Source organism: Pituophis catenifer, unplaced genomic scaffold, assembly GCF_029215685.1.
Source record: "Pituophis catenifer annectens isolate HBS135680 unplaced genomic scaffold, rPitCat1.0.hap2 SCAF_13, whole genome shotgun sequence".
In the NCBI taxonomy this organism is placed as follows: domain Eukaryota; kingdom Metazoa; phylum Chordata; class Lepidosauria; order Squamata; family Colubridae; genus Pituophis; species Pituophis catenifer.
In genome coordinates, this window is record NW_027256893.1 from 10,028,487 (window position 1) to 10,041,336 (window position 12,850).

The window sequence follows — 12,850 nt, forward strand, 5'->3', positions numbered from 1 at the left end:
ATCCTATTATTCCTGGATGTGGATCAGCTTAACTGTTGCCAAAAAGATATACGTAAGTGAAACTTTGTAAATTGTTATGTTGACACAGATAAATCTGAACCTCACCATCAACACTAGGCATCGAAAAAATCAGAGCTAACGATAAAAACTGATTTTTTAGCACATCCCATTTCAATTAATTTTTAATACTTAAACATCCATAAATAAAAATTAGAAAAGAAAGAAAGAAAAACACCTTCCCTTCAGCCATAGCAGCCATTTCTTCCTGTTGAAAATCCCTGAGCTGCTTTTCTTCCCTTTTTGAAGGCAAATTTATTTCTAATTAATTGGAAACTCGGTTGGGGGGGGGAAGAGAACGGAGCCTCCTAATTCCCTCCCCCCTCATTTTTTTTTCTTTTGCGGTAACTGGTTTGAGAATTTCTCTTTCATCAAGTGCAAAGTGAAAGTTTAATTTTGGAGAACACAACTAGTACTGGGTTTTGTCTTTTGAGATTCCCTCCCCCCCAAAAAAGCTGGCTGGGCTAATCTACTAAAGACTTTCAAGTGCTTTCTCTGTCTTGCATGCTGGACCCTGAGCCATTCTGCAGATGTCTTCTCAAATTATATTCGGAGCGGGACTGGTATTCACTTACTTGCGCCCGGCCTTAAAACGTGCCTAAATAGGACGGCATAGAGCCGAGGCGAGTGGGCAGGCTCACCCATGATTTCCGCTACCGGTTCGCCCGAACTGGTACGAACCGGCTGAATACCCCCTCTGATTTAAAGACCAGAGAAGCGAGTCCTATTCTCATCCTCCATACATTCATCCAGGGTTTAATCTCCCCACAGTAATTATTGTGACCCAGGCCCAGGTAGGTAGTAATTGACGCAAACAGTTCAAAAACAAACAGACTTTATTAGAACAGCTGAGAATTAACTAATTCTCAGGGTAGTCCAAACTAAATCAAACAAAGTCTTCATAAAGTCTTATCACTAACCTCGGTATAATTAGGCAAAGTGTCAAATGGTTCTCTTGGCAAAAGTTCAGAAGCAGAGGATGCCGAGCAAGATAAGAACCAAGTTTATCAATGTTGTTTTCCAACAAAAAACCCAAGAGCCATTGTGGGTCTTTTAAGCCTTATGGGAGGGGCCAATCATCTCTTCGCCCTACTCCCGAGTTGTCCTCTTTGCTTTAGCTGCTCTTGCCTTCTGACAGCAGTGGAAGATAAATAACAAACCAAATCAATAAATAATAGACAATATTTGGGGAAGGGCTAGAATTTCCAAAAGATAGTTCGTATTATCTTTAGAATAGAATAGAATAGAATAGAATAGAATAGAATAGAATAGAATAGAATAGAATAGAATAGAATAGAATAGAATAGAATAGAATTCTTTATTGGCCAAGTGTGATTGGACACACAAGGAATTTGTCTTGGTGCATATGCTCTCAGTGTACATAAAAGAAAAGATACATTCATCAAGAATCATAAGGTACAACACTTAACGATAGTCATAGGGTACAAATAAGCAATCAGGAAACAATATTAATATAATTTATATTGATATTATATTTTAATAACAAACTCATTATTTATGCAAATGTTCCTAACAGTCAAATCATTATCTTCATGCGAGTAGGAGTAGCAGCCAGCTCACATTGTAGTAACACAAACATAGATATTTACAATAGGGTCCAAATACATCTAAGTGAAGATTAGACCTGCCCAACAACAGGTTACTGATTGGTTAATTTGGATACCCTGGAACAATGGAAAATGGTGTGAATGGCTGGTTGGAAGTCTTGGCAGATACCCTCAGCTCTCCAGTTCCGTCTTGTCGGGCTGTTTCTGTCACAAAATGTTCCCCTATCTTTACAGATAGGCGAAAAAAGCTTTGAGAAACTATTTTGAGTTTAAACAAACTGAAACATGGCCATAGATTTTACAGGACTGTCCATCTATCTCCATCTATCAATTATATATATCCATCTACCAACCTGCCTGGCCAAAGCCCATAAGACACTGGGTGACTTACATAATTTTGATTGGCTTTAACTTGTGCAAATTGAACTAGCAAGTCTGATTACTTAAGTGCGTTCTGATAGGCATCAGAAATATATATTATATTTCATACCTATAGATGTAGTTTCCTTTCAACAAATTGTGGTTCATTTCATATGTTTTTAATTTTATATATATTATTTTTTTTTGTCCTGAAACGAAATAGTTTTCCATTTTCTCTCCCCCCCTCCCTTATCAAATCTACCTGCAACATATAATTTTAGGCAGCTAATAGTAAATTAGACATACACTCAGATTTATTATGATAAGAACATTCGGTAAGCTAATTTCAAGATGATGACTCCTATAAATTCTTATAATTTATTATTTAGCACTTTGGTTTTTAATCATTAAGTACGTGAAGACTTTGTAGGTCAAACCTGTATTAATGAAGACAGTAATCTATTTTTCAAACTCTCAACTATCACCTATCTTTCAGATTGTAAATTAGCAGAAATATCTTCAAACATTTGTAAGTTGGGAGGGGAGGTAACGGAGAAAATTTGGGAGGCCCTGAGAGCTTTTTAAGCAAATGAATCATGATACTTTTGCTCATCTAACGTCTGGCTTTTCTGGCACTCTCCGAAGGATAAATTGCAGGTATTATGGGAAGTAAAGCAACAGAGGCCCTTACGGTGGAAGTGAGCACTGTCACTTTGCAGTGAGAGGGAAAGGGGAAAATTTAAAATTATGCAAACATAACTGAGTGAAGTTTTCATTAGATTGTTGCATTAGCACAATTGGGGTCATTAAGTAGAATTTTCTCTGCCTATTCACACTTTGCCAAAGCTAAAATATTAATCAAATGAATTTTTTACACAGTACAGACAATGCATTAGAATGGGGCTTTGGCCGTTACTCGTATGTTGCTAATGAGGAGAGTGCCTGATTTTTCTTTTTTAAAAACAGGTTTTGGGACTCTGGGGAACGACATGTGCCAGACCTGGCCTCTGACCAACCGAACTTATCATTCCGATTCTTGACATGATGTCACCGCCACTTGGGTTACACTAACTTTTTACTTCATACAGCACAACTGATAAGTTTTTGAGATTAACTTTCCTCCTGTCTTCTGATCTCTTGGGTGGTTTTGCTAGGGCCTACTTCTTCACAACTTTCTGCAAATGAAGCAGACTTGGAATTTGCAAGTGTAAAAGGTCCAGCAGATTTCTTCTAGGACTGTAGCTCTTAAAGATTTGGCTCTTTACATTCTTAAAAAGGATTAAGGACCCCAAAGAGTGTGGGTTTATGTGAGTTGCATCCAGGGGTGAAATCCAGCAGGTTCTGGAGAACCGGTAGCAGAAATTTTGAGTAGTTTGGAGAACTGGCAAATACCACCTCTAGCTGGACCCAGGAGTGGGGAGGGAATGGAGATTTTGCAATATCCTTCCCCTGGAGTGGGGTGGAATGGAAATTTTGCAATATCCTTCCCCCAGAAGTGTGTGGGGAGGGAATGGAGATTTTGCAATATCCTTTCCCCAGGAGTGGGGGTGGACTGGAGATTTTGCAATATCCTTCCCCCAGGAGTGGGAAGGGAATGGGGATTTTGCAGTATCCTTCCCCTGCCATGCCCACCAAGCCACGCCCGCCAAGCCACACCGCCTGCCAAGCCACGCCCACCGGTAGTAAAAAAAAAATTGAATTTCATCACTGGTTGCATCTATCAATTTATTTTTGCTGTTCAGGGGCTAAGTTATGCCTGACTATTTGTGATCCCATGGATCATAACACACCACGCCCCACACCCGTCCTCCATTGCCTCCTGGACTTTGCCCAAATTCAAGTTCATTGCACCAAAAGACACTATTTAACCATCTCATCCTCTGTCATCCCCTTCTCCTTTTGCCTTCCATCTTTCCCAATATCAGGACCTTTTCCAAGGAGTCCTCTCTTCCCACTGGGTGGACAAAGTATTTGAGTGTAAGTCCCCGCAAAGAACAATCATCTTTAGGATCATCTTTAGGATTGACTGATTGGATCTCCTTGCTGTCCAAGGGACTCTCAAGAGTCTTCTCCAACACCACAACTTGAAAGCATCAATTCTTTTGGCGCTCAGCCTTCCTTATGGTCCAACCCTCACAACCATACATTTCTACTGGGAATTAATAAAACTCTATTCTATTTATTGTATTAGAAATTAAAACTGAAAAACAAAATAAAATATTTATTCATGTGAAAGGGACTTGGGATCACTGCCATGCGTCTCCAAAAGCTTGAGTCTTGAACAAAATAGCATTCTTCCTGTCAGCTTTGGAAGCCATATTAACACCGGAAGCTTCCACGCTGCTCCATTCTTCTGCTTGGGAAATTAGGAGGGGGGATTTAGTAGAGGAAATGTAGTTAGCCATAATAGCATTCTTCTTTTCGGTCAAGGTCATGGTATTCCTGCACCTGGAGGAGGAGTGGTTGAAGTGATGTCTTGAGTTGGAACGGATCATGATTGGACCATGTGATGGACTGATGGGTGCAGGGGACGGATTTCGGGACTTCGATTTACTGATGGAAAACCCGGAACTCTCAGATTCGGGTTTTCCCAGATGTGCCAGTATACCTACTCTAATATTTATTTATTTATTTAATAAAATTTATTTAATAAATGGGAACTTTGAGGAAAATGCCTGTCTCAGAGTTTTTACTGGAAGTTAGGTTATTCTGGAACACTGACACTTCTTCTTCTTCACTTCCTCCATTACCATTTCATGTGTTGGAGGAGATACAAAGTTCTGTTTCTCGCCTACTTAATATTGGGGCTTCAAAACCAGAACAGCTCCTGATTTTGCTCCTCTGTTGGGACTGTGCTGCTCTGGGACTCATGCTGGGAGTGTGTGGCTAACGTCACGGCTGGCTACAGCATGTGTGAATCAGGGGTGGATTCTAAAGTTTTTTTACTACCGGTTCTGTGGGCGTGGCTTATTTTGTCGGCGTGGCTTGGTGGTGGTGGGGGGTAATGTGACTGGGTGGGTGTGGCCAACTTTTTTTTTTTTTTTACTTTTAAAAGCATTTTTTTCTACAACCTTAAGAGGTTGCAGAAAACAATGCTTTGAAAAGCCTCTGACGATCCCAGCTGAGTTGCCTGATCGGCAGAGGCTTTTCAAAACGTCATCAGAGGCTTTTTTTTTTTTTTTAACTTTTAAAAGCATTTTTTCGGCCGAAGAGGTTGTAGAAAAAATGCTTTTAAAAGTTTTTTTAAAAAAAGCCTCTGATGAGGTGGGGTAAGCAAGCGGCGACCAGGACAGGGACCGGTTCAGGGGTGTGTCCAGCCAATGTTATTACTGGTTCTCCGAACTACTACAAATTTTTACTATCAGTTCTTGTGAACTGGTGCGAACCCACCACTGGTGTGAATCTGCTTGAACAGTTTACGAATAAAGTTATGTTTTAATTGCGGGATATGAATTGCCCTGAAAATTATGAGCCCACCATGATTTATAGCTTTGCCAAAGAAACAAGAAAAAGGAAAGGGAGAAAAAAAATAACACTACTGAGTTTCTGCATGAGGTTTTGCCATTTTCACTTTAACATACCTATCACTCCCCATTGTTTCTCCTCTCTGATTGATGGTGGTCCTTCCTCCTGCTCCCATTATGAGTTTTATAATTATCGTTGGTAATAGAGAAGCTTCTTCGCAGTCTCCTATTCAGGGAGATTGCCCGAATTATTCATTGCAGACCTTTGGTATACGGGAGTACGAGAAAACAAGAATTTATTTCCCGTCTCAGGCACATGCTAGATAAGAGGATGTATTTATTTCCCCATGTTCCAAAAAGAATTCAGGCTGGAAAAATAAATATCACTTAGGCTGTCAACATCTACAACTTTATAGTTATGGTGGTAGAGTGCTTTTACCGCATTAAGTCCAGGAAACCCCGAAACCTAGTTTCTAAGAAGGAGATGACCAAGTGCAGAGGGGGAGAAATACACCACGAGTATATCCTTACTCAGCTAAATCCTCCCATGGTTCTTACAATAAGATAGAGCTGGAAGGGACCTTGGAGGTCTTCTAATCCAACCCTCTGTTCAAACAGCTCTGTAAGAGCCGTGGTGACGCAGTGGTTAGAAGGAAGTGCTGAAGGATACTTCTGCCGACTGACGGCTACAGTTTGGCAGTTCAATTCTCACTGGCTCAAGGTAGATTCAGCCTTCCATCCTTCCAAGGTCAGTAAAATGAGGACCCAGATTGTTGGGGCAATAGGCTGACTCTGTAAACCACTTAGAGAGGGCTCTAAAGCACTTATATACACTATGTATATAAGTCTAAGTGCTATTGCTATTGCCTATACCCATGATGGCGAACCTATGGCACGCCTCTCTAGGAGTCTCTGGAGGCTGGGGACAGCAAAAACGTCACTTCCTGTCCAACTAGAAGTTGGGCCGTTTCGGGCCTCCAGAGGGCCTCCGAGGAGGTGGGGAAAGCTTCTTTTTGCCCTCTCCAGATGCATAGAGAGGATCTGGAGCCAGGTAAGAAAGAAAAATGGGCCTACCGGGCCATTGTGTGCCAGGAGCGGGGGAGGGAAGGGGGGTCACGCACACATGCATAGGGTGGGGCGCATAGAATTATGGGTGTGGGCACGCGTGCGTGTGAACCTCCCCCGGCCCCCCCTCCTGGCATGCAATGGCAAAAAGGTTAGCCATGACTGGCCTATACCATTTCAGACATGTGGATGTCCGGTCTCTTCTTAAATACCTCCAGTGATGAAGCTTCACAACTTCTGAAGGCAAGCCCTTCCACTGATTCATTCTTCTCATTATTAGGAAGTTTCTCCTTAGTTCCAGGTTGCTTCTCTCCTTGATTAATTTCCATCTATTGTTCTTAGGCCTTGATCAAGCAAGTTCTAACAACAGTATCTTTACTTCAACCTATGCATTGTGCTTACTTGAAAAACCAGTATGAAATTCTAAAAGCCCTCAACCTTTGGCTCTTGTAAAAGCCCACTGAATATATCATCTGGGTTTCGCCTAATTACACTTAATTAGGAATCGCAATTACGCTTCCAGGGTCACTTTCCCCCCATTAGGAGGACAGTGGACAACAGGAATACCAGGATGGTATCAAAGGCAGGGAGACACTAGACAGAAGCAATCTTGTAAGAAGGAGTCATATGAACAATTTTAAACAAGTAAATCAAAGGAGGAGAGAAAAGGAAGGTGATGGTAGAAGTGGGGGCACTGTTACCATAATTGATTGAATATTATTTCATAAGAAAGTGGTTTATAAAAGGATCACTATTTATTTAGTTAGGTTGATGTGTGGTTGGAAACATGTCTTCATGTTCTCACAGACTGCGTGATCTTTCTAATAGGTGATATCAAGAACTGAAACTTGGGACTAGTCCTTAAATAGTTGGATTGACTATCTCTATAGCTTCCCAAAAGGGAACGCGGTGGCTCAGTGGCTAAGACGCTTGAGCTTGTTGATCCAAAGGTCGGCAGTTCAGCGGTTCAAAACCCTAGTGCCGTGTAACGGGGTGAGCTCCCGTTACTTGTCCCAGCTTCTGCCAACCTAGCAGTTTGAAAGCATGTAAAAAATACCAGTAGAAAAATAGGGACCACCTTTGGTGGGAAGGTAACAGCGTTCTGAGCGCCTTTGGCATTTAGTCATGCTGGCCACATGACCAGGAGACATCATTTCAAAGCTCTTCGGCTTTGAAACAGAGGTGAGCACCGCTCCCTAGAGTTGGGAACAACTAGCACATATGTGCGAGGGGAACCTTTACCTTTATAGCTTCCCAGACCACGTTTATTACTGTGAAGATGTGGAAGAGTATGGTCTGGAGTCACAGGAGGGAAGGGCCTTTTGCCAGAGATAACAGAGCTTCAGATGTCTGATGGGCAGGAACAGAGATCTCCTGCCTTGAGCAGGGGGTTGGACTCCTTTCAGCCCTTATGATGCTCTGTTTTATGAGCAAAGTTGGATCTTCCCTAGCAATTCACAGAGGATACCTATTGTTATTGCAGATAATTTGTTTAGTCTGGCAAGAATCTGTCTACAGGTCAGCTACAATAAAGTAACTACTCAGAAATAATTCCACGTGTCGTTCTTGGTTTCTTTGGACCTGACAGAAAGATAGAAACTAACTTACAAGTTATTTTATAATAAGTTATCTGAGACAATCCTTTTTCCTGTCTAATCTTCACCACTCCAAATTATGTTTGGTAGACAGTATTAAATTTAGAGATAAATTGGGTACTAAAGTACCCATACACACTTGCCAAGATTTCAATAATCTAGAATAAATCTGGTTAAAGAAAGACAACCCTGGAGTTTTATTTTTATTTTTAGTTGTAAGGAACTGCTCGAGGAATGACAGGTGAAGGAGAAGAAAGTCAGAGAGTAACAAAATGTTGTAACTTACACCTGACTGCCTAATTGTCTGCAATATCTCAGATGCCTTAAAAGTACACTCACAAGTTCTTTGTTTATCTAACAATAAAGTATCTCCAACTTTTTCTCTCTTCCTTCCTTTCTCTTTTCTTTTTCGTTCCAAGTGCTGGTAATGTCTTGACTTTGTTATTAAAACCAATTCCTTAATTACAAAACATCCTGAAAAGTAACCCCAGGATCATCTGCTGATTACAGCTCTGTAATGTTTTAATGACTCTGCCTTTTTTCTTTTGAAAAGACAGTATAATAATTGTAATAATTTTGTTTCTCAAGTGTTTCTCCCCTGACATGGAGTTTCTTAATGAAAACCGTTCCCAGGGTGTGTTTTCTCTATGACCTTTTATTGCCAAAGCAACAGGGGGAGACAAAGAAATTTAAATGACAAAATAAATACGCTGTGGCAATTTTGAATGCTTTTCAATTAACAATCATAAATAATGTTTATTACAAGAGCATTAACAGCCCCCTGTGACTGTAAGGCACACAAGTCTTTACAGTTACAGAGAAAACTTTTTTTTCAGTTACCCAGTATTGTTATTGAGATACAGTCAGGAGTAGCTGAGCTCAAATAATATGTGTGTGTGTGTGTCTCTCTCTCTCTATGTGTGCACTGTCACACACATTATCTTCTCTTTCTCACAAATGCAAAGCCAAATAAACAAAATTAGAGCACAAGGCATAACAATATAAAAGTCCATGCTTATAGCTAGGGAAGAAATTGGGATGTTTTCTTTCTGTGATCACACATGCTGATAGAAGGTACTTCATATTTTGAAGGTCATTTTTTTGCAACACATTTCTTTACATGCACTAAAAGAGAAAGTTGTGATGTGGATTTTTTTTTTTAAAAAAAAGATAACTAGAATGGGAGAAAAATAACATTCAAGTATATGTTTAATGCAAATTCTAGGAAAAGTTTGCCCTGAAAAAAAGTAACTTATGACCATTTTTTGCACTTATATGACCATTGCAGCATCCCCATGATCACAAGATCAAGATTTGAATGCATGGCAACTGGCTCATATTTATGACCGTGGCAATGTCCCAGGGTCATGTGATCCCCTTTTGGGACCTTCTGACAAGCAAAGTTAATGGGGAAGCTGGATTCGCTTAACAACCGGGTTACTAATTTAACAACTGCAGTGATTCCCATAACAAATGTGGCAAGAAAAGTCATAAAATGGGGCTAAACTCACATGAGCGAATTGCCATGTTGTTTGGTGTCATACGGATGGTGCACCTGCGTGCAAATTGCTGTGTTTTGTGACGCCGCACCCATGCGCGCATGTGCTCGCACTCACATTTCCATTGCTGGGCGAACCGTATGTGAAGCCCACCTCTGGAGAAGAGGGTTGGAACATGAGTTCGCAAACATGAGAACAGCTTTTATAAAAAAAAAAAAAATATGCATACATATCTTTTAAATCCAAGAGGCTGAGCCAGATAAAACAATCCTTCTGTTCTAGCTACTCTCTCATTCTGATTAAATAGCCCAAATAATACTGTCGAAAGAGAAAAGCTCTCCAAGATGAAATATGTCATTCTCAAAAAGGCTTTTGAAATACTACTTGTTCAGATAGATGTTTTTTCCCCCCCTTTTCATATAAAGGAGGAGGCGGGGGAATTTAAAATATACTCTGAGGATATAACGCTGTGCATTGTTGCTTGAAACCAAACTTTAAGGCAATGTTGTAAGAATACATCTGCACTTTCTTTTCTCAGAATACTTGACCCCGGGTTAAAGTAGTTATAGATTGGTTGAGTAGTTTTTTTTTTTTTCCTTTGAAAAAGTATTTACATTGTTCAGTCAACTTTTGGGAGAGAGAGAGAGAGAAAAAAGATCCAGTACTATTGTTGTCATTCCCTTTTTGTCCTTCCTTTCTTCTGGTTTACTCACAAGGTGAATTCCATGAAACGATGAAAGGCAGACTTGAATGTGAGAGAATATTACTCTCAGCAAGTAAAAATCATTAAGTTAAGCAAAGGGAATCATCCTGTTGCAGTAATACAAATGTAAAAGGGGGAATCCTTGCAGATTTTACTCTGCTAATCGTGACTGTCTATAGGAGGCAGCGCTCATCTCCATTTCAAGGGCATTAAACCGCCACTGTCCAAAGATATTTCTGTGGTCATGTGGCCAGTGTGATGTCACGTAGCGCTGTTACCTTCCCACCAAAATGGAACAGCTTGCATTTGTATGCTTCTGAACAGCTAGGTTGGCAGGAACTGGGGTAAGGATAGGAGCTCACCCTGTCACGTGGAGCTTGGGTCTCGAACCAGGACTGCCGGCTTTCCAGCTAACAAGCCCAGTGTCTTACCCATTGAGCCACCGTGTGGCCCCCAGTACAAATGTTCAGACATAAATTCTAATGGTCTTCAGGATACATGTAGCTATGACTTTCCCTGAATATCTTCAAAGTCTCCAAGCCACAAAAAATATTGTCTAAAGATTTAAAATGGATAAACAGAGTCTTTCACTAGTATGACCTCATAACAAATGATGAAACGTTCATTAATAATTAGGGAGACATCATTTAGCCAATATGTATCATTGAGAAGCCACTTCGTATGTTTCCAGTCTCCAATTGTTCAAGCAGAAATATTTTATGGGTTGTCTGGGTCATCTCCTAGGTTTTATTTTCTACTCTGTAAGATCATATCTGGGAAACTTTACAGTTTCAATAGTGACTGAACAAAAGTTGGCCTGGGTCAATCTGATGAGCCGTATAGGGTCAATGTTACTGTTTTCCTCTTCACTGATCGGAAACAGAAACACTAAGAGCACATGCGAGAGATTATTGGGACCTCTGGAGAATCTCAGTAATTCCCAATAACAATGAGATTGATATATTTTATGAAACCATGGCTTAAGTTTAGGTTGAGAAAGAGAGATTCCATCCCCAAGACCATGGACTAAACCAGTGATGGCTAACATTTTTGCCGTCGCGTGTCATACGTGGGGGGAGCATGGGGAGGAGGTCATGCATGTGCCCAAACCCATAATTCAATGCCCCCAGCCCCCTGCGCATGCACGCCCGCCCCCCAGCGCTCGCCACGCTTTTGGCATGCGATGGCAAAAAGGTCACCTGTTGGCCCAGTAGGCCCATTTTTCGCCCTCCCCAGGCTCCAGAAGCTTTCTTGGAGCCTGGAGAGGATGAAAACGGCCTCCCCCAACTCTCTGGAGGCCCTCCAGAGGCTGGAAACGGTCCATTTCCCGACTTCCAGTGGGCCCAGAATGCCCATTTTTTGCCCTCCCCAGGCTGCAGAGGCTTTCTTGGAGCCTGGGGAGGGCGAAAACGGCCTCCACCACTCCCTGAAGGCCCTCCGGAGGCCAGAAAAGGCCCATTTCCCGACTTACGGTGGGCCCGGAAGGCCCAAAAATCAGCTGGGCAGCATGCGCATGGGCGCGGGAGCTGAGCTAGAGCAACGCTCGCATGCCCACAGGTATGGCTCTGCGTGCCACGCATCACGGGACTAATCTCTGTGGCTGAGTGGAGATTTGAATCTGGATCTTCCCTCACTTTGTCTACTTATTTCACTCTGACCACCTCATCACTGCAACCAGTTCACGTTCTGCTTAAAAGTCTCATTAACAAAAAACATTGGACTTTGGGTTTTAAAAATGACTTTTGTACAGCAAGAAAGAGATAGCAATTCTTCCTTTTTTTTTTTTTTTCCCCCAGTGGGGTTGATTTTTCGCATTTAGGAAACAAGCTCACGTTAAGACCCATGCCATTTTCATTAGCCTTGCAAGGTGGATACAAATGAATACATTTAATTCCCAAGTGCACCGTGTCCCAATGTTCCTTATTCTCCATATACGAGAAAAAAGAATGAAACCACCCTGTATTTTTTTTTTTACTTTCATGTAAAGTAATAGCCCCCATATTTTTATCCTCATTGATCTCACAAGTTACAAAAGAAATACATAAGGTAACATAATAATCGTAGGTTTGTTTTGCAGTGACTGTTTTCGTGCTTTCAATTAATAATCAAAACAAAGGAATCTTTACTCCAGCGTGCAAGGCATCTGTAGAATTACCCAGGTCTGGTCAGAGGGATGTGCGTGAGTAAGAGCTTAAATCCCAAGAGAGAGTCCACTGCACAGATGCTCTCTCCAATCCACACTGATGCCATCTCTGGTGTCAAATAAAAATGTACAGCACAACAGAGAGAGGAGACCAAAACTGTCAGCACCAATTGGGGTTGCACAGATCCTATTAGGAAAATGGAGGCACCAAGATTCAATTTTTGGATTCCAAAGAGGCTCAAACTGTTGACCTTGTGAAATCTTCCTAGGATAGCATAACAAAAGTCCATAGGTTTGTGCAGATCTGTGTTTTTTTTTAAAGGACAAAAAACACACACCTCTTTGTTTCTCCCTTCCCCCTACATACACAAACACACACAGACACACACCTCTGCA

The 12,850-nt window shown here is 41.3% G+C and overlaps 1 protein-coding gene across 1 annotated transcript in view; it reads right to left on the reverse strand.

Moving 5' to 3' along the window:
* Positions 1 to 12,850, reverse strand: part of WWOX (WW domain containing oxidoreductase) — a 633,895-nt gene that overhangs the window by 269,507 nt on the left and 351,538 nt on the right. The window lies entirely within an intron of this gene.